General features: G+C 46.0%; 1 protein-coding gene across 4 annotated transcripts in view; it reads left to right on the top strand.

Annotated features, from left to right (window-relative positions):
- FAM107B (family with sequence similarity 107 member B) overlaps positions 1-22,814 on the top strand; it is a 101,554-nt gene that overhangs the window by 35,998 nt on the left and 42,742 nt on the right. Inside the window, exon 1 of one of the 4 annotated variants that reach the window (XR_014539415.1) lies at positions 6,790-7,187. The exons of 2 other annotated variants lie outside the window; for them this stretch is intronic. The gene's annotated coding sequence lies outside the window, so the exon portion shown is untranslated. Of the gene's footprint in view, positions 1-6,789; positions 7,188-9,413; positions 9,513-22,814 lie in introns of those variants that run through there. One more of the 4 variants, XR_014539416.1, reaches the window with a different exon arrangement.

The raw sequence follows: 22,814 nt of genomic DNA, 5'->3' as shown, positions 1-22,814 counted from the left end.
CATTTTTTAACATCGCGTATTCTATTTGTTACTGTTTTGTCATATGCTGTTAGAGTTATTCTAACCCTACCAGTGTCTTTAAGGTTTTACAATTGTCTCTTATATACACCAAATATAAATGAATATAGAATATAAATAAATAATATAAATGGGATAAATGCATAGCAGAATTCAGAGGAAAGGTTCATCAAACTAAAACGGACCTAAAATGTCTGCCAAGGTTTGCCATGTATATTGCTGCAAACCTTCATGAATACTTCCAGTTATACATTTACATTGATGTCTGCAATATCTCACCATTTCAGCACATCATGCAATTAAATTCTCATAAAACTTTGTGCTAATGGCAGTGTGGTTTGTTTGTTGGGGTTTTTTTGCCAGAGGCAATTAACTCTCTCAGAAGACACAAACTCCCTTTGCATTTCTTGCTAATGGAAATGGATTTAAGAAGCTTAACTATGCTTCAGAAAACTACTAGTAATCAGTGTACATGGTTGAAAGAATCATGTATGATGATGTTGTTGATGCTGACGATGATTAGAGTATGTAAAATATTTTATTTGTTTCTAGTTGATGTTATCTGGTCATAAACAGAATGGATGGATTGTTCTGTTTCTGGTCCATGTCAGTTTTGCATCTGTTCATAAGTCAATTCCATCCCATTTCTGCTTCAGTCTGCAGTTTATTTTTATTGCACATTGTCTTTGAATGTATCACACATTTCTGAATGCATTTTACCCTAAAATACACATTTTTCCTTTGCTTTTTGAGCTGAGAACCAAAAACAGTAACAGAGTTCAATTCCACAAATTAGCATGGGAGCATAAGAAGGGTCTGCTGGATGAGGCCACTGGCCCACTTGGTATGCCTTGCTGTTCTCACAGTGGCCAGCCATAGTCCTGTGGGAAGCCGATACGCAGGACCCCAGGGCAAGAGCGCCGTCCCCTCCTGTGGTCTCCAGCAGTGTGAGCTTGCTTACAAAATGTGAACCCAACAAAATCCTTGAGCATTCCTACAAAGAGCTGCAAATGGAAATGAGGCTGTAAGGATGCCTTGAAATCCCATTAGTGTTGCTGACTTTCTTGGTGCTATAGAGGAAGGCTTTAGAAAACGAACTTGTTCAACCTCTTTTTCAGTGACCGAGTAATCAGCCGGTCCAATGCACTCTCTCTGTCAAATGATATACTTTCATCTCTTCTTGACATCCAATATTTTCTATAAATTCCAGTGCAGTGAAAGTGCAGTGATGTCAAAGAGGCTATCACTTTCTACCACCCATGATGCACCCTGCCCTTATAAATGAAACACATTTGTTATAATTTTTATACCATGTCAAGCAACTTTTATTTCTTCCTATTGGAAAGTATGCTCTTTTTTTATCTCACCCTTGGAAGTTATGAATCAGAGAAATCTACCTAAGTGCATTTCCTTCCATTGACATCACAGTTATTGATGTATTTTCTGAATGCGCAGTTCTTGGCAGCAGGAATTGTTAGTTATGTTCAGCACTAATGTAAGCACAGAAAAAAAGATTCCTGCCACGACACAGTAAGATTACATTAATTGGAATGGTAATGATGTATTGTTCTGCTGGACAACACATGCAATCTTGGTCTTACTCCTGAGCCTTCATGTTTACCATACTTAGGAGTACTTTATCTTCTTCATGCTCACTGGGGAGGCCATGTTTTCAATTGTAATCTTAGATAATTGCAGGAGGCATGCAGGATTAGATCAGGTTTTATAATGAGGGTGTAGCAGCAAAGGAGCTGATGCTTTCAGACTGAAGATACGTAATTCACCACAGTCCTCAGCTGTGAAATGGGCAGTCGGTAGCTGAGCTGCAGATAATTTAAAGGCAGCACCAGGTCTTCTCGAAAGGCGTCTGCCTTTGTAAGGAGCACTAACTGGGGACACACAAGGGGAGAGAGCGAGACGTCTGGGCAAGAGCATTTGGAATGAAGCTAATATGAAAGGGACACCAGGAATTTAGGATTTCTAACAGATCTATCATCTGAGGAACAAATGAAAAATCCCAGATAAAATAATAATAATAATTTTCATTAAAATTTGTATACTGTTCTTCACATGACAATTCACATGACACCATAAAAATACAAAATAAAAACACAAAAAATATAATAAAAACAAGAACAAAAACAAAGCAAACCAATAACCACCCCCTGTCACACAAACACATTTAAAAGGACATTGGATGATAATCAGCCCAAGCCCTGCTTTAAGGGGAACATTTTTGCCTGGTGCCTAAAGGTGCAAAACGAAAGCAAAAGGCGTGCCTCCCCGGGGAGAGCATCCGACAAACAGGAAGTCACCGCTGAAAAGGCCCGTTCTCGTGATGCTGCCTTCTGGACCTCTCATGGAGGAGGCAGACAAAGAACAGCCTGTGAAATAATGTTCCAGGGTTCCCTTTCAACACCTACGAGTCCAGAGACTAGAGCTGTGCTCACACTAAAGCACATTCCTTCCCTCAAAGAATTCTGGGTACTGTAGTTTGCCCTTCACAGAGCTATACTTCTGAGCAACCCTTAACGAAGGACTGTGCCCAGAATCCATTGATGGGAAGAATGTGCTTCCAATGTGCTTTAAAGGTACCTTGTTACCATCCCTTGTTGCTCTTCCTGCACCTCCCTTAGCTCCTACACCTGTTGGAGAGCAAAGTGGTACCTGGTGTGTGCAGACCCTGCAAGAGGCCATCCCATGATGCAGGAGCAGCAGCAGGCACCAAGAGGCTTCCACCTGGAACGGCCAGCGTAGTTGCTCCTGTGCCCTTCTGCAGGGAGTGACAGTGTCCCCAGGGTTTTTATTTTATTTATCCTTCATAAAAGTATTTCTGTGCACCACCCACTCACATAAAATATCCAGGCATCATCTCTTTGGTAAGCATCTTAAGCACCCTTGTGTGTGTGTGTGTGTGTGTGTGTGTGTGTGAAAAGTCGTGCAGGAGACCTGGGGTAGGCGGAGCAGAGCAGGGCCTTTCTTCAGTTATGTCACACCACACACACGTGCGTGAATGACATTTAAAGTGTCATGCCAGTGTATTGCCCCAAGAGGTACCGTTCCATAACCCGGCAGGTGCTGTGGCGTGAAAGGAATGTTAGAAAACAAGACACAAGTACAGTGGTACCTCGGTTTACAAACTTAATCCGTTCCTGAAGTCTGTTCTTAAACCAAATCCGTTCTTAAACTGAGGCGCGCTTTCCCTGAGGCCTCCCGGCACCAGTGCCCCTCCACCATTCAGATTCTGTTCTTAGACCAAGGTAATGTTTGCAAACCTGAACACTACGTCCTGTTTTGCAGAGTTCGTAAACCAAATAGTTCGTAAACAGGGCTGTTCTTAAACCGAGGTACCACTGTAGTAGTGTTATAAACAGGAAGACCAAGACAATATTCCCCACCCCCTGGATGCCCCCCAGAGAGTAAAATGACTGGTGTTTTCTTAGCTCATGTTAACTTGGTGCAAAATAATGTGGTTTGTTTATTATAAATTATACATACACCATTTGAATTTAAAAACCTCAAAGTGACTTACAAAAGATTAAACTGTGTAACAACATCAACAAATTGAAGCCAAATTGTTAACCTGGTATATTTTTAACTGGTTGGAAGGTTCACACAAAATAATGTCCCTTTTTATCTCACATTTCCATTTCTTTATTAAATTTGCATACTGCCCTTCATACAAAGATCTCATGGCAGTTCAGAGCATAAAAATACAAGGAAGATCTGATACAGCTAAGATCTCAGGCTGTTGTTTCTAATTAGGTATTGCCATGTGCTGAAGTTCTACAGATGTTTTACCTGAACAGGACTTTCAAAATTTGCCACATTTATGAAGTACATAAATGGAACACATCACTTGCCTTAAACTTATTGATTGTAAAAAAGTGCAAACAAGTAAGAAGGGTAGCAAGTATGGCAAATGTCTTGCTCCATGTACCAGCCAATCTTATTTTGTAATGGGGCAATGAAGCATATATTGGGGAAATGCCTTCGACGAGGCCATCTTCACAGATGCAATGAGAAGGAATGCCCACAAACCCAAGGGTTTGAAAATGGTATAGGTGCAATATACTCTGAACAGAAAGCTAAACTAATTGTAAATAATGTGGTTACAGAAGAGTTCAAGATTGAAAAAGGGACACGTCAGGGGTGCCCTATCTCCCCACTACTTTTTATATCGGTCCTGGAGGTTTTGCTTAATATGATTAGGAGGGACCAGTTGGTTAAAGGGATTCAGGTCGGAGCTAAACAATATAAATTGAGAGCATTTGCAGATGACTTAGTACTTACATTACAAGAGCCAGAAGCTAGCACGAAAAGAGTTTTGGAAATAATTCAAGAGTTTGGTCAAATGGCAGGATTTAAATTGAATAAGTCCAAATAAAGGTTTTGGAAAAAAATTTGACACAGATAGAAAAGGAAAGGTTTCAGAACGAGACAGGGTTAACTGTGGTTAAAAAAGTGAAATATTTGGGTATAAATATGACAGCTAAAAATGTGAATTTGTTTAAAGATAATTATGAAAAAACCTGGAGAGAAGTGAAAAAAGATTTGGAGATTTGGTCCAACTTAAAGCTTTCCTTGTTAGGCCGTATTGCAGCTATAAAGATGAATGTATTGCCAAGAATGTTGTTCTTGTTCCAAGCATTGCAAATAATTGATAAAATGGATTGTTTCAAGAGGTGGCAAAAAGACATATCTAAGTTTGTCTGGCAGGGCAAAAAGCCCAGAATTAAATTTAAGATACTAACGGATTCAAAGGAAAGAGGGGGGTTTGCCCTGCCAGACTTTAAACTTTACTATGAAGCGGCAGCTTTCTGCTGGCTGAAAGAATGGCTACTTCTTGAAAACACAGACATTTTGGATTTGGAAGGTTTTAATAACATTTTTGGGTGGCATGCATATTTGTGGTATGACAAGGTTAAAGCACATAAAAGTTTCAAAAATCATATTGTCAGAAAAGCACTATTAAATGTCTGGGTCAGATATAAAGACTTGCTGGAAAATAAAACTCCAAGGTGGCTGTCGCCAATGGAAGCTAAGGCAGTCAAAAAGTTAAATATGGAGTCTAAGTGGCCAAGATACTGGGAAATTTTGGAAAAGGAAGGGGACAAATTGAGATTGCAGAGTTTCGAGAAATTAAAAGGGAAGGTGAGAGACTGGTTGCACTATCATCAAATAAATGAAGCGTTTAAACTGGACAGTAAAATTGGCTTCCAGGTGGAAAAATCAAAATTGGAGACAGAACTGTTAGAACCCAGTACTAAGAATTTGTCCAAAATGTACAACTTGCTGCTGAAATGGAATACACAAGATGAAACGGTTAAATCGGTCATGATTAAATGGGCTCAGGACATTGGTCATAATATTTTGTTTGCTGATTGGGAAAAGTTGTGGACCACCGGGATGAAATTTACGGCATGTAATGCCTTAAGAGAAAACATTATGAAAATGATATATAGGTGGTACATAACCCCAGTCAAGCTTGCAAAGATTTACCATGTGCCTGACAATAAATGTTGGAAATGTAAAGAAACTGAAGGTACATTTTTTCATCTTTGGTGGACTTGCCCGAAGATTAAGGCATTCTGGGAAATGATCTATAATGAACTTAAAAAGGTATTTAAATATACTTTCCCCAAGAAACCAGAGGCCTTTCTCTTGGGTATTGTCGGCCAAGGGGTGTTAAAGACGGATATAACTTTCTTTATGTATGCTACAACAGCAGCTAGAATACTCATTGCGAAGTACTGGAAGACGCAAGAGTTACCCACACTGGAAGAATGGCAGATGAAGGTGATAGACTACATGGGCTTGGCAGAAATGACGAGCAGAATCCGAAACCAGGGAAGAGAAGCAGCGCAAGAAGAATGAAAAAAATTCAAGGACTATTTAAAGAAATATTACAAAGTTAATGAAAGTTAGAATGATGTTGGACTGGAAAGTAAATGGTTACTATTAGTAATGGTTAAGACAAGGAGAATAAGGAAGAATAGCCTAAATTTAAATTAAAATAAGGGAAGATTTGCTGAACAATCGATAAGAATTTGGAATACAGAAAGGGGAGGCATGAGGAAGTCGGGGAAGATAGGATATGAAATTAGGATATGAAATGATACATGTTCTTTGTTTTGTTTTTGTTTTTGTATGTTTTTGTTTGTTGTATTGTGTTTATATGGAAAAATAAAAATATTATATAAAAAAAAAAAAAAAAAAAGAGAAGGAATGCCCACAGAGCCCATCTAAAACCAGGGGCGGAATCTGCTGAAACATCAGCAAAGTGGATGTTTTCCTTAAGGGAAATTTATAGAAACCTCTAATAAAAATAGGATTCAAAGCCACGGTTGACCTTTGTCATGGCAGGCAGATTTCAGAGCTGGCACGTTGCTCCATCTCTAATCTTTATTTGTAATTGCGCTTACGTATTCCTGCAAAACCACCCAAGGCATTTGTTGAAGGAAAACTAGGTTAGAGGCTTTATTAATGAATAACGCTTGCATTTGGGGGAAAAGGTTTCCTTTAAAAGCTTAACTGGGGAGAGAAAAGAATCCTTTTGACTTTCCACTTTGCTAGGGGAGGCTTCTTCTCCAATCTCAGCCAGCCGGGTCCGGGTCCGCCTGCCTCTGGCCAGGGGAGGCGCGCCGAGGGCGGCCGGGGCTCCGCGCGGCGCAGCTCCCACCGACGGCGGACAGGAGGCAGCGGGCCTCGCTCTTCCGGCAGTGGGCGCCGCCGGGCTCCTTTTCGGCCCCCGCGGAAGCTCGTTGGCAGGGAGACTCGCGCAGAACTCGCGCGCGGGCGCGGAAAGCAGCCCGATTTGGTGCGCCTTCCTGCCCGACGGTCCGCCCGAGACGCCGCCGCCGCCGCCGCGCTTCTCGCGCGCCCCAAACAACAAAGGCGGCGGCGGGCGGAGGGGCCGAGACACAAAGCGGCGGCGGCGGCGGCAGGAGCGCCCCTCGGAGCGGGGCGGAGCCGCGGCCCGTGAGTCAGCAGCCCGCGCGCCGGCGGGATCCGCCCCGCGGCGCCTGCAAGGCGAGCCCGGGCGCCGAGCGAGCAGCGAGGGACGGACAAGCGAGAGAGCGAGCGAGCGCGGGAAGGAGCCGCCGCGCGGAGCCAGACACGCCTTGGCGCCCCGACGGGGCTCCGGCCGGAGGAGAGCGCGCCCCGAGGTGAGGGCACGTGCGGGCGGAGGGCGCGCGCCGGACGCCGAGGTTCCCCCCGCGAGGGCGGCCGAGGAGCCGCTCTCCATCCCCGCTTCCTCGCGCCCGCCTCGCCTTTGTCCTCCTCGGGGCGCCCGGCCGCGGCTTTGTCCGCGCGGAGACCGCCCTGCGCTTCGGAGGGGGCGGGCTGGGAGAGCGGAGGTCGCTTTAGAGTCTCGACCTCCCTCCGCGGAGCCTTCTCCTTCCTGCCTTCCTTCCTTCTTTCTTTCCCCCCCCCCCAGTGGCGCCTCTTCGCTGTCCGGCCTCAAAGAGCTCCCGGGCGACCCCCGCCTCGGGCTGCGGCTCCCCGGCGGGGCTCCTTCGCGGGTCTCGGCGCGCCCGGTCCCTTTGTGAGTGGGGCGGGGGCCGCGAGGCGCTTAGGCCCTTCAACGGGCGACGCTTCTGGGCGACGGCGGCCCGCGAGCGGGCAGAGTGCGGCCCCTTCCCCCGGAGTTGTGCGGGGAGGCGACAGGGATGCTTTGGCTCCCCAGGCATGGCCTGCCTCAATTCAGTTGACGGGGGTTTTGTTTTAATGCGCATAGCAGCGGGTTGGGCTTAAGCCCGATGCGAATCGCGATGTGCGCGTGTGCGCTTTGTCCTTTTTGTACTTATTTCGGAGCTTGCCAGTTGGCGTGGGAACGCGGAACAAGAAGAGTTTAATTCCAGCCTCCGTGTCGTGCCGTCAGTCCAAAGTGGCTGCAGATGTTCTGCATCTGGGGTACCGCTCTGGGGCCTGAGCTTTCGGCAACGTTGCAGGGAATGCTGCCTCTGTGTATGGGATTTAGAACTACTGTATGTGAGAGAGAGAAACTTTTGCATAAACTATGCACACCCCAAACTGTAATGGCAGATAACGAATTCTGTTGCCTTGCTTCCCGGATGACGCTGAACTCCAACTCTTATCTTCCCCAGACATCATAGCCCATTGTCAGGGGGGATGGGGGTTGGAGCCCGCGATGTTGGAGGGCCAACTCAGCTCCCTTGGGAAGAGCAGGGGGCTGATAGCACCAAGGTTGCCAGTTCAATCCCTGGACGGAACAGCTCCAGATTCCTGCATTGCGGGGGGGGGGGTGGGCTAGATGAGCCTCAGGGTCCCTTCCAGCTCCACAGTTCTCTCATTCTGTATGGCCTCCTATGCCAGAAGAAGGGCATTAAGCCTTTAAATGGAATCAGTGACTTGCAAGTGTTGCTTCACAAGGTTTGGAGCGGAGTCTTGTCGATGCTGCCAGAGGGTATCAGGAATTCCCTGGCTGGGGGTCTGTTCATCCACTCCCTCATTCCATCTCCAGCAGCCAGGTGTGTTGTCTGGGCATTTGCAAGCAAGACATGATAGTGATCTCTCCTATCTGGTATTCAGATGCCCCTGAACCTGGAGGCACCACTGGGCTGCTTGTCCCTTACTAGATTTGGCCCCCCCCCCCGTTCCTCAAATCTGCTTAAAAAAACTTTTCTGCGCATGTCTCCTTTGCAGTGTTTCCCATAAATTAGTTTTGTGAAGAGGAAACTCTTCTTTTGCAATTTCTGAACCCGCTTCCAGTAAATTTTATTGAGGGGAGTAGGAGTTCTACAACTGAGAAGGGAGGGAAAAGCTTTTTTCTCCAAACCGCTAATACGTAATTTTATAAATCTGTCACGCCTCCCCATACCTAGTTATCTCGCTTCTCAAAACCAGAAAATGTGGTCTTAAATAATGAGTAGTCATGTAAATTCTTGCAAGTATCTTACGTACCATTTGTTTCTCTTTGGAAGTCCCCTCAACCCTTCTCTGTAAAAACCAAATAATAAGGGTCATTTCTGTCTGGGTCTGTCTCTATTCTCCAAGAAGTGATGTTAGCTGCTTCACTTGCTGAGCCTGGGAAGTCCACTATTGCTATTGTGGGTTTATCTAAAGTATTTGAGTACTTTGGTGGCACTTACACCCGCAGGCTGCCTTTGCCTGGGGACATTTAAGGAATGCAAAGGAAGGTTGGTAGAAGCAGCTGCTGGGCCACAAGGCAGGGAACTGCAGCAGACGTGGAGGCAAGTTGGAAGCAACCTATAGGGGAAACTCCTGGGCTTCTCTTTCAGTTGGGGTGTTGCGCGAGGTTGAAATTGTGATGTGCAGTCACTTGATTGGCCCATTGAATCTTCTTGATCTCCCACCCCCTCTGACTTCTTGTAGCTTTTAACTGTGCCTCTTCCTTCCTAACTGACAAGTGCTGGAGCTGGTTAACATGGGTTCATCCTGAATATTTTCGCTGCTTCAGGAGCCACTAACTCTAGAGGGCTTTGCCTGCAGCAACAGCTGTTGCACTGGTAAGTTCAAAAGAGCAAAAAGCAACCTGTTCGTTGCTGTTCCGAATACTTTTGGCCATGCTGAGAAGTGAGCATTTTGTGGCAAGCCGTTTGCGTGACAGCCTAAAATTGTCTGAAGTGACTATTAAATATTTGTCAATACATAGTTTTTGCTCTATATGCACACTGTCTAATCTGCCCTTGGAATAGTTGGGCTGACTTAGGTGAAGGTGTGTTTCTTCTGCTTTTATTTTTAGTATCATGCATATAAGGTGTCCAGCGCTTGGCAGAGGAGTCAGAGAGCAGTATTGTCTTACAGAGCCGGGTTCAGTGTACCTTTTGCAGCCGCAGCAAAAGAGAGGATGGTCAACAAAGGCAGGAAAGGACCTTTGAAAGGAAATCAAGTTTCTTAGTGAAGCAGCAGCTGGGCAAAGAAAGGAGGCTTGTGGGCTAAATTATGTGTTGCATTTTGCACCCTGACTTTAACCAATGAACTCAAGAATGGCATGCAAGAAATCTTGCAGAGCAGGCTGGCTCTGCTCTTTCTCCCCAGTCAGGTGGTGATGCTCCTGAATCCCAGATGCTGGAAACCGAGGCGGAGGCGGCTCATGCCTTCGGTCCTGCTTGCAGGTTTTCCCCAAGCATCTGGTCAGCCACTGTGAGAACAGGATGCTGGACTAGATGAGCCCTTGGCCGGATCCAGCAGACTCCTTGTAGTCCTGGCACCATTGCATTTTACGCCTGCAAAACTTCTGTGAGTTAGATTTAAGTTAAGAGGGAAGGGGCCAAACACATCCCTCTGAGCTTCATGGCTGAGTGGGGAATTTGTGCCTGGGTCTCCTCAATCCAAGATTTCTCCTTCTTGCCCTGCTTCAGCTCTCCTTGGACATTGTCTACAAATCTGCAAAGGTTGACCTCAAAATGAGGTTGCTTGGAAGCTGTTATGAAAAAGCACAGTTTTGGACAAGACGTACTTGGCTTGGGATGGGACTGTGACCATAGGAGCATGTTTGATTCTTGATGGCTGGAGTCACGATGGGTAGGCAGCAAATTTATGGTGTCCCCCACTGCATGCCTTTATTTCTTCCTCGTAGAACAAAGTGGCTGCCATGATGGGGCATTATTTTGTTTTGCTTTTGTTCTTGTTTTTATTATGTATTTTGTGTTTTATCTTGTATTTTTATGCTGTCCTGAGATCTTCAGATGAAGGGCAGTATACAAATTATATATCTAAACACACACTTAAATTAAGTTCTGTGTGTGTGAGTTACAAGTGGCACTTGGGGACACTCCTGCAGTGAAAAAGGAGTCTACCTTTTACCCTCAGGACTGGAGTCCCTGCCACATGCATCCCTGCTGATACAGATAAAGAGTTCCCTCAAAGCCCCCCTTCAGGCAAACGCCCCCCCTTGGCGGGGGGGGGCAGCTGCTCCCCCCATCAAGTAAACAAACAAAAATACTTAACTAACTGACCAATCGTGTTTCAGACGGCTGGGTTCTGCCCCCTGTCAGGAATGCTGGCTGTGCTCCCGCCCCTCCCCCTGCCAGCTTGTTGCTTCTTCCTTCCTGCCTACAACTCTTCCACCAATAAATAAACTCCTTGGTGCAGTTCTCCTTAAGGCAGCAAGCCTTGACCTGGGCTGCACCACTTCAGACTCCCTTCCACGGAGGATAAGGCTATGGAGTAGCTCCCCTGTCAGGCAGCAGGCTGAGAATCACAGGTAGGAAGAAGTCCTGCCTGTGGGCTTTCCATGGGCGCCTGGCTGGCCATGGGGAGATGAGCAGGTGTGTCTAGAATGGTCCCTTGCCCTGATCCAGAAGAATATCTCTATTCAAATAATACCCTGCATAGCTGGAAACCAGGGAGAAGGTTCTCCATCCTGGTCCCCAACATGCTAGCATTTAATGTTCCAGCTGTTTTCCTTTTGAATATGAGCCCCCGCCCCCAGCTGTAGCGTGCAAACACAGGCACCCCCACACCCACAGTGAGTACCAGGCCTTGGTTCTGGCTAAAGGCACTGGTTTTATAAGTATTGCAGTCATTCTGTGTCAGCAGATGTGGGATGATGCATGGGTCCCTCAGTGTCACCACTGAAGTCCACTCCTTCAGTTAGAAGGTTTGGTTTTGGTCTAAAAGATGGGAATGACACAGCCATCCATTCATAGAGTGCCCTTTCTGTATAATAGCCGTGTGACCTCATATTTGCTTACTGTCCTTTGTCCTGCTGAAAATTAATAAAAATCACATTATTGAAGGCAGGGTGTCAAGATGGGCATCTGCTGGTACAGAGTGACCTCATGGGGCTCATGGTCCTGAGCTCACAGAATGCTTAAAAATGCAGGTGTTTTGGGAGTGATAGAATAGGCACCAAACAAACTAGGTTGGAAGAGGTTCACCACAAAAAGCTCAGCACATTAAAGAGTTACATTGATCTTTATCTTATCACCATCTTTCAAAAAATAACAAATGAATGTTTGTTCCCTTGCCTCCGTCCATCTCCTCCTGACAGCCTGTGCTCTTGCTGCCCTGCAGGCAGATTGCAACCACAAACACACTGAACTTTCAATTGCTGCAGTTGAGATTATTTTGCAGTGACTAGTTTTATGAAGTAGTTCTGTGTTTAGGTAGTGCTGGCTTTGCATTCCTTTTTATTAAGGACTTTACAGTAAAAAACTATAAATGGGGAACAATTCCGCAGCAAAATGCATTTTGGAAAACAATTTGGGGAACAATTCCGCAGCAAAATGCATTTTGGAAAAACAAGCCTCTTCTAGTTCCCTCTCAATGTAGCCAAGATTGGCCAGTTATAATGCAGGTTCCACAAATATCAACTGATGCACATTAACCCAAGTCTTCATAAGTTGTTTGGGACCTTTCCCAATATTAAACATTTCCAAACTGAAACATAATTTTTAAGTGATGGTGGTAGAACTTGTTTTTAGTATTTTTCACAGTGTAAGCGATAAAGTCATTTCAAACAGGGAAATGTGGTTCTGGTTTCACTGGCCTTTGATCATGTGCATCTGGTGGGTAAGTTTCTCTGCTGCCCTCTTCCAGAGCTTCCTGTACCAACTGTCTATGGCATCTGTAGAGTTTTTCCAAATTGTGTAATAAGCAATCTAGCTACATTAAAAACACAAGCTCTTTTTGTCTCTTCTGTGTCTTCTTCAAACATGGAAAGCAATCTTAGCTTGGGAGTCATTTACTCCCTGAATTTGGACCCACAGGTGCTTCTCGCTAGTGCTTATGCCAGCCCTGAAAAGTAGACCAGTGCTGAGACCCTCCTTTGACATTTGGTGGCAGGAGGCGGAGAATGGAGGCTCTTAGGGAAGCCAGGTGACGTCGGGTCTGTGAGCTGTGTCTTTGCTTTGAAGACAGAAGGAAAGTTCAGGGGTAAATACTAAATCAATACATGATAAAAGTGGGGAAAAGAAGTCTCTCCATGGCCACCTTTTTGTTTTTGTTTTCCTCCATTTTGGGGCAGCTAATGTTTACAAACAACAAGGTGGCTTCTGCCACCAAACAGACAAGACTAATGGAGCCTTCAGAGGGGGCAGTTTTTTATTCTGTGAATCACCCTGAGATCTTTGATGAAGATGTTCCACTTGGCCCATATATTGTGTGTGGAACAAGCATCGTGGAAAGACATGATTGCAGCTTGGTGTAGTGGTCAGAGTTTTTGACCAGGCCTGGGAAGACAAGTTCGGCCATGAAGTTCTCTGTTCGAACTGTGGGCTGAGAGAAGGGGCCTGGCTCACCCTCTCTGGCAAGGTGACCGTAAGGATAACATTGTGTGGGTCCTACAGGCACTGCCTTGAGCCCCTTGGAAGAAAGTTGGACTAGAATTGTAATAAATAAAATTCGTAAGCCCAGGACTCTCTTCCTATTACCATCAGAGAGAGGAAACTTGAATTCCAATGTTGACTTCACTTCTCAGTAAAGTAAAACCTGAGTATCCCACATGTTCTCTTGACTTCCTTCTAGTTAAGATGGAGTTATAGGTAGGCACAGTTAAGATGGAAAACAGCATGACGACACATTCTTCTCAGTGTGTTTTAGAAGGTAGTGGCGAGAGTCTTCTGTAGGTTAGGTTTATTCTCTTAGTTGTTTTGTCTTTGCCTATTTTGCTGTTGTCCCAGGTCTTCAATCCAGGCCCCCCAAAGAGCTTGGTTTGGGCTTGTCTGTTCTTTAACATCGGGTATCATCCACAGGACGAAACTGGGTTGCTGGCTGTCACATCAGATAAGGCTCTGGGGCCAGTTTCATAGAATCATAGAATCATAGAGTTGGAAGAGACCACAAGGGCCATCGAGTCCAACCCCCTGCCAAGCAGGAAACACCATCAGAGCACTCCTGACATATGGTTGTCAAGCCTCTGCTTAAAGACCTCCAAAGAAGGAGACTCCACCACACTCCTTGGCAGCAAATTCCACTGTCGAACAGCTCTTACTGTCAGGAAGTTCTTCCTAATGTTTAGGTGGAATCTTCTTTCTTGTAGTTTGGATCCATTGCTCCGTGTCCGCTTCTCTGGAGCAGCAGAAAACAACCTTTCTCCCTCCTCTATGTGACATCCTTTTATATATTTGAACATGGCTATCATATCACCCCTTAACCTCCTCTTCTCCAGGCTAAACATGCCCAGCTCCCTTAGCCGTTCCTCATAAGGCATCGTTTCCAGGCCTTTGACCATTTTGGTTGCCCTCCTCTGGACACGTTCCAGTTTGCCCTCTCTGCTGAAGAATTTCAAGAACCAGTTATGCAAAACCAGCGGGTTTTAGGCACACCTTTAGAAACATGTCTGCATAATCATTGTTCCAGGTAACCACAGCCAGGTTGCTATAGCATTGCCATGGTAGCCTGTTGGTGCCTGTAATTTCAGTGGGAAAATCTAGTCATTCCTTTTCTGATCAATACTGTTCTTGGGGGAAGTCCAGTGCATTGTGGTAGCGATACTCCTTGAAAGGTGGCCTCTATCCGTCTTACTCTAGTGAGCCCTGCAGAGCCCATAACCTTTTGTCAAGTGCTGGTAGCTGGAGGGCTTAGAACAGAGTGCCTGCCATGGAGAAGATTCCTGCTGCCTGCTATCCAGCCTAGAGGCTGCGGGTGGATGGGAGACGTGGGAATGGGGAATTCTGCACTGGAGGAAAGGGGCAAACTGGGCACGAGCCACACCGCCCAGGTCATGCCGCAGTGTTTTGCTTGGACTGAGGCCGCCAGCAGCTCCCTGCGAGGCACTTGTGGGACGGGGAATTTGGTAAGAGGAAGAGGCGAATGTGAGGCTGCAGCAAGCAAAAAACAGGGTGGGGGTGGGGGAGAGGAAGTGAGGAAATCTAGCCACCTGAGTGAGGAAAGGAGGGAGGCTGGAGAGTTGTGACAGATCTTGAAGGAGAGGAAAAGGAGAAGTTCCTGCCCCCCCCGCCCCAAATGCTGTGGTCTTCCTCCTCTCCTGCCAGGCCCTCCGCTGAGCCAGAAAGCATCTCCTCCCTTCTGTGAGGAAGATAAGATGCAGGAAGGAAATTTAGAAAGAGAGAGATGGTTCATCGTTTTACTGATAATAAACTTGGGAGTAAGGGAGGGATTAATCAGATTGGCTATTGGGCTTTCTTTTATTGATTGAGTTTCTCTTTGTGCATCTAAATGCGGGTATGAAAGAAGAAATTAATCAGTGGTGTATCATGTAATGGCCTCCTTGGCATAGGCTTCAGACTAGGAGGAAGACGGGGCTGGAAGAAACAGGCAGTTTGCAGAGAGCAGCAAGGAGATACAGAGATATAAGGAAAAGTCTTTGCCCTCTGAAACAAAATCTGCCTAAAATGGGATGTCCTGTGTTAACATTTTGTGATTGGTGGGCCTCAGTAGTTTTTTAGCCTTTGGAGAAGACTCTGGGGTAAGGAAACCGAGAAACCCCACCTTAAAGTATTGTTCGCCAAGCATGCAAATAAGGCTGAGTTGAAGCTTGGGGTTCTGTTTAGCAGCTGCTGATGTCAAATGGGATTGACTGAATGCTGACCCCCCCCCCCAATAATAATAAAACAAGACCCTAGTTTAGTGGCATGTGACTGGGCTGCGGTGAGCCTCGGACTCCTATGTTTCTCCCTTTTTCAGCACAGTTGCGAGAAGTTCATACGCTTGGCCTTCTAGTTTAGATTGAAGCTTGCTGTGTTAACCTAACCGTAAACTGTAGTTTATCTGAACTATGGTTTGTTTTGAACAAGCCAACTTCAATTCATGGGTTATGAAGCTGTCCTGCTTGAAAAAAACAAAGTTAATGTTAATCACAGTTTAGCATGTTGACCAGATCCTTCACTGTGGTTAACCAAAGCTGCTGGGATCCTATGCAGAGAGATGAAGGGGAGGGGAGCACAGGAGCCCAAACCTCACTGTAGCTTGTCTGCATCATACTAAATGATGGTGGTCATCGCCTCTTCCCTTCTCTGCCTCCCCCCACCAAAAAAACAAAACAAGGGAGAAATTGTGTGATTACCTTATTCAGCCCTTGGAGTGTGGTGTGTGGAGAAATTTTATCTTGGAAGAAAAGTTGCAGGATATCAAGACTTACTTTGCTCTTTAAAGATTTGGACAGAATCTCTCTATCACCCATGTTATCAACAAAATTTTAGGAGAAAACGAACAGGAAAGTAGGCTGATAACATATGTACTTAACACTCTCCCACCACTCCCAGGAAGGTATTTCGTAACTCCCTTTTCTCCCTTTTCAAAATTACCGCATTTTTCGCCCCATAGGGCGCACCGGCCCATAAGGTGCACCTAGTTTTTTGGGGGGGAAATAAAGAAAAAAAAATTTATTTCCCCCCCAAGGCACGAGGCTGGGGCGGGGGAAGCCCGAGCTTCCCCCGACCCCAGCCCCCAGAACAGGCTGCTCTCCGCAAGCCGTGGGAGCCCTCCTGCGGCTTGCGCAGAGCTACCCGAAGCCCCGGCGCAACCGCTCAGCGCGCCGGGGCTTCGGGATGCAGGCAGCTCTGCGCAAGACGGGGGAGCCCGGGGGGAATTCCCGCGGGCTCCCACGGCTTGCCGATAGCTTCCTGAAGCCTGGAGAGGGAGAGGGGTCGGTGCACACCGACCCCTCTCGCTCTCCAGGCTTCAGCGAAAGCCTGCATTCGCCCCATAGGACGCACACACATTTCCCCTTCATTTTTGGAGGGGAAAAAGTGCGTCCTATAGGGCGAAAAATACGGTAAATAGTGAATTTCTTTAAAGGTCCAAGGCAACATTGGGGCCAGCTTGGAAGTTGAGACGAGTTAACATTTCCCCACATTAAAGAGTTTGAGTTTTGCTTGCTTCCTACATTTGATAACTATCCCATTTGTGCCCAGAAGTTTGGAGTCTAAAGGCTGCACAAGAAGTCCAGTGGAACCAAGAGCTCTTGAAAGCAAACGGACTTGAAAAGCTTAAAGGTAAAGGACCCCTGGATGGTTAAGTCCAGTCAAAGGAGACTATGGGGTTGTGGTGTTCATCTCGCTTTCAGGCCGAGGGAGCCGACGTTTGTCCACAGACAGCTTTCTGGGTCATGTGGCCAGCAGGACAAAATGCTTCTGGCGCAACAGAACACCATGACAGAAGCCAGAGCACACGGAAACACTGTTTACCTTCCTGTCGCAGTGGTACCTATTTATCTACTTGCACTGGCATGCTTTTGAATTGCTAGGTTGGCAGGAGTGGGGACACAGCAACAGGAACTCACCCCGTCGTGGGGATTCAAACTGCTGACCTTCTGATCAGCAAGCCTGAGAGACTCAGTGGATTAGACCATGGCACCACCTGCATTTGTCTGGTATTCAAATACTGGTGTCGTTTTTAATGCAATAGTTTTTACATATGCTTTTTAAAAGGTAGCACAAGTATCCTCAGTCAGAGCCTTTCTTGTTCCTTTTTGTAAAGTGGTAGAAATACAGCTGCTTAAAACTATTGCAGTAAATGACCGATCAGTAATATTAATTAATATGTTTGATTGTTTGTGGGTTTTTAACTTGCCCTGGGATCCTTGCTGTGAAGGGAGGGCTAATAAATAGAAATAATAAAGAAGCCTCAAGGCTGAAATGAACAAATGCATTCAGCTGATATTTAGAGGAAGTTTGCTGGCAAAGGAAAAGCGAGGCTAAAGCTGTGGTGCAGTTTTCCTGTGCTCAGGAGATCCTTGCCATCCAGGGCCTTTGCAGGTACAGCAGAGCCCTTCAGAGAGCAGAATACTCTCGAGTTGGGTGTGGCCTGGAGAAACCGGAACACCTTCGTGCAGCCAACAGTATATTGGTATGCAAAGCTGTTGTGAGGTGAATGGGGAGTTCTTCACTTGAGATGTAAGAATTTCCATTACAGTGCAGAGAGATAGACATTGAGAACCAACTAATCTGGCTTCCAAACTCCCAGTTGACATGCCCAGTATACCTGATAGATGTTAAAAACACAAAATGTGTGTGAAATAGTAGTGGTGAACAATCTCCTCTTGCAGCCTTGAGCAATTCAGTACACATAGTAGGGCTGCTAAATGTCCAGGCAGCGCCATCCATCCAATATATTTTTAGATTTTCTTATGAGAAGACAGACTCTGGAGGATGGAATGGACGAGACCAGTTGTGGGTCCAGTACTCAAGAAGGCAGTTTCTGCATGTGCTGTAGAGGGAAGTGAAGGGCAGGCTTGCCAATGGGAAGGAAAACTCTGACCCTAAAGGGCCACTGCCTTGCGGGATATCTTCAGGAGAAGAAAAGGCTCAGGAGTAAACCCTACACAAATCTGGGGTGGGGTCCTCAATATGGTTAGATGGCGCCTTGTACGCCTCTTTCTGGCAACTCCTGCAGCAAAGCTGGTGTCGAATGTCTTGCTCTGCTTTCCTTTGGATCACATCAGTGAGGCCAAAAGACAGAGGGGTTGTATCGTCTGGGCAGCCCAGGACCTCCTGGCACAACGCCCAGGCTTGCTCTCTGGGGAGGTCACTTTGGCACTGCTAACGGAGAGGTTTGACTTCACCCCTGGAGGCACACTCCATTGCGTCTCGAAAATATGAATGGTGTTGCCTGGTATTGTTGAGTGCAAAAAATCCGCAAAAACCTTAGTGATGCATTGAGTAGAATTTAATTTTAAAAATGCAAATAGCTCCGTGTTAAGGAAGGACCATAGCTCAGTGGTGGAGCTTTTAGCATGCAGGACCGCGGTTCAGTCCCCGGCTTCTCCAAGTGGGGTTGGGAAAGACTCCCTGTCGGGAAGCCTGGAGAGCTTTGCCAGTTGCTGTAGAAAACTCGGCTAGATGGAGCGGTGGGTCTGACTGAGATGCCTTCTCAGGGTTACAGCGAAGTGCTTGCGTCTTCAGAAAGCCTGCGCACTGCTCAACTTCCACAGGGGTTATGTTCCAGGGATTGCACCTGAAGTCAAAATTGTGTGTAGGCAAAACACATTGGGTGGGATTGCCGATGCCTTTTTTTCTGGACTGCCTCCCCTTAAATTTTTTATATTTTTTATTGCCAAGCATGTAAAGCTGAATGTGCACAAGTTAATTGCGCCTAAGTTGCGGACTTACTAGATCATTTTTTGCCCAACTCTCCAAATACGTAAGCATCATATCTGTTTTGATAGCTTACATCCTGCTGTTTGGCCAATTATTACAGGTCCTGAAGGAGACTTGCAGCATAAAAACAGTTGTAAAAATTGAAATATTGACAGTCATAAAATAACAAAGTCTATAATAACATCAACATTGACAACCATAAAACAATGACGTCTACAATAATATCAACAGGCACATGATGGGCTTTGCAGTGAAATAAACCTTTCTAGCAATCTGGCTTGTTTATGTGGCTAAAAACTAGCAATGAAGGTGCTTAATGAAGAGTTTCCAAGAAGAGATCCCATCACAGAGAGGCCTTGGCTCTTTGTCGACATCACAGTAACCTCTGCAAATTGAGGTACTAGGGTAAGTTAGGAGACCCGCTCCAAGTGTATGGGGCAAAGAATGTCTTATGAGGGGTTACCCCACCTGGTCAACCAAGGCCTAAAGCCATTTTTTGAAATATAAAGGCGGGAGCCACCACCTTGATTTGTGCACGAATTGCCAGCTAACAACGAGTGAAGCTCTATCTGTACTCTTGTGATGTGCTTTTCCTGTGCCCAGTGAACAAGTTGAAGCTATGGACATGTTTATGATGGGAACTGGAACAGTTGAGTCCTTGGCACCAAGGCAGAGACACTCGCTCATTCAGGTAGGCAGAGTGAGGAGGATGAGTCCCTGCTCTGTCCCAAACACCAAGTGCAGATGATCCTTAATGATTGTATTCCAAACTCAGCAATCAAATACGCCTGAAATATATAAATCTTTACCTTTAGATTGATCTTCCTGTTTTGTGTGTGTTTTTGCTTTGCTGCCAGTCTAGAGGAGAGATGAAACAAGAAGAGTTTGCAGAAATTAATGGTCAAGAAATGAGGGAATTGAGCTACCTGGTGGTGGGCAGACCGTACATAGCTAGCTTCCTGGGATTGGTGATGAGGCAAAGTATTGCAGATACACTCTTGTGGAGGAGGGAGGACTTCCTGGAGTGTTTTAAACCTTGGCTTGGACTGTGATTTCTTCCACTCCCACCCTAAGAATGGAACATCATGTTCAAACTCTCATTTATTGGGACCCTCTTTCCCCCCCATGTTGGGCAAAAGTTTCCTGCATTGCAGGGGGTTGGACTAGATGACCCTTGCGGTCCCTTCCAACTACAATTCTATGATTCTGCCCCCACAAGCAAAAGGACTGAGGAATGCTGACCCAAGCTTGTGTTGCCCTCACTGGGGAAGAGGGAGGGAGATACCTTGGCCTGACCAGCTGTGTGAGAGAAGGTGGCTGAGATGCAGCCTGAGGAGTGTGGGTGGGATTGTGAACTGTGTTACAAGTGTGGTGGGAAACCTCTTAGGTCAGCGTGGGGTGGAGGGACTCGTTCTTCCTCTTGTTCCATTGTCAACTGCATTGATTTGCAGCACCTCCTCGAGTCCTCTGGTAACTGCTGCTGTCTGTGTGCTGGCATGGCAAATGTTCCTTTTTTCTGCTTTCCTTTTTGTGCAAACCGTTGCACTAGATTGTTTTTCTTGCTGCTGAAGCGTCCCCCAGCCTAGAAAGGAAATAAAGAAATAAGCCACAATGGCAAGATAACATTAATTGACCCACCTTCAAGAATTATACATAGATCAACAGTTGCATAGATGGTAAGGAAATTCTGGGCCGCTTCTGCTTGGCTCTGAGAAACAGGAAACAAATGTGGTTTTCCTGTCAAAACAAGGGGAGGAGGGTGTGTGTGTCATACAAAGCAGGGTGCTCAGAGAGGAGAGAGTTTTGTCTTTAGATATGTGCACAGCCCTCTTAAAACACAAAAGGTGCTTGTGTTCCCTCTTGGTTGAAGGTGGAAGGAAATTGCTGTTGGTTGAAGGTGGAAGGAAAAATCAAACCCCCAGCTGTGGTATGTCCTGCTGGGAAGTAACAGACCAAAATTGGGGGTGTCTGTGATGTAGACTTCATTCTCTTGATTATTATTTTTTAAACCAGTGTGCTTTCAGCAAAAGGGAAATGCATTGTCCTGGCAAGAGGTGGGCTTGCAGAATTTAATGTTTCCCAAATGTGTGAAAGGAAAAGGACATGTGTCTCTCTCACACACCGGCCCTATACTGGAAGGATCCACACTTGTTTGTCACCCCTGGACTGCATTGTCAAAGTTTCTTGTATTTTAATCACCTCAAATGTCAATTGCAGGCCATCGGTCTTATCACCTCTTATCACCATAGTTCACCAAGGTTGCCCTGACTTAGCATCTCTTTCTCTCTGGTGGGGATGAAGCTTAGTTGCGTAGGAAGGAGCCTCTCTGCCCCCATGGAAGCCAGGCAGGAGGACCAGCTCCTTCCCACAGGATCAGTGGCTGCTCAGTCTCAGCAGCTTTGAAGCTCAGTGTGCTGTCAGGCGAGTGTCCGTGAGCGGAGATCTTGGGCTGGCTGCAAAGGCTGTATAAAAATTGGGGACACTTGTCCATTCAAATAATTTGCACATTCCCTTCCATCATCTGTTGAATGGTGGATTAACAGAAGCATCTGTTGGAACCAGTTTTCAAGGCTTAGTTGTGAAGTGCTGTAGTTCATACAGTTTACACACAACTTGTCCTGATGTAATTGAAAGAGGAGGTTCTACACCGGAACACTCCGTTCAAGTGACTTTGCTTTTGGGATCATTAGACGACCGCCTGGGTGATCAGCTTGCAGTATTAACTGGCCCAGGCAGGTTGGGTTGGGGCTTGCACTCCTATACAGGAGCAGGAGGACCTGCAGGTCTACTGTGGACCTTCTTCCTGCCTCTCCCGTGCTGTGGCCTGTTCCATAGATCGGCAGACTGAGGCGAAAGCACCCAAAGCATGCTGGCCTACGCTGGTATGATCTGCTGCTTTGGGCATGTTGCAGCCTGTTTGTAAACACACATCAAGGACTACTGAAAGACCAGCAATAATGGATTGTCTGGAGAAATTCCAGGATGGATTGTAGAGTGGGCATGCTCCTTTGTCCTCTTCTCCACTGGTCTTCACAGTAAATCCCATTCAAAAAACAGAATGATTAATTATTATTATTTTTTTGCAGTTCTGGATTTTATGTGTATTGGAAGGATTGTATTTTCCACAAGACATAAACTGAATATATTTGTGTGGAGGATATAGGAGAAGGCATTGGGGCCATTGGCAATACTTTATTCTTCAGCTTATGGGGCTGCAGAAGGGACTGAGTGCCCTATGCTGTTAGATATATTTAAGTTATGCTTATTTTAAGTATTCGTATGTAAATAATTCATATTCCTTTGACCTGATTTTCTGGCACTGAAATTGAATGGATACAGCCCAGCACTTGACTAATGGAAAATTCAAAGAAAATAGCTGATATCCATTACAACAGAAATTATGAAGCGCAACAAAGTTAAGTGATGCAAAGAAATGCCCTTTTAAAAAGTGGACAGAAAAGTCCTTGCCTGTTAGCTGAAAGCCTTGACTGTAAGCTGTATTTTCACAAGCCTTTGTGCCTTGTGAAAATGGTTGGGTGTTCTCCCACTTCCTTCTCAACATGCCTGAGCAAGACCTAGTCTCTCGTGCCAGTAGAACCCAGTGACTTAGTGTTATGTGTGAACTTTACCAGGCAGCTTAACTGGGTTTCTTCGCTGCCAACAAAACAAAATCAGATGCTGCCATTTGTTGCTGACTTATCACCATTGGTTTTGTCTGAACTATGGCTTAGCACTACATGTGAATCCAGCAGCCGTTCTTCGTGATGGCTAGTTTGACCAGCCTACTCTGGACGCTCAAGAAAC

Source organism: Podarcis filfolensis (assembly GCF_964270895.1).
Source record: "Podarcis filfolensis genome assembly, chromosome: 10".
Lineage (NCBI taxonomy): Eukaryota > Metazoa > Chordata > Lepidosauria > Squamata > Lacertidae > Podarcis > Podarcis filfolensis.
Note: the sequence above shows the minus strand (reverse complement) of the source record. Positions and strands in the feature narration are given on the sequence as shown.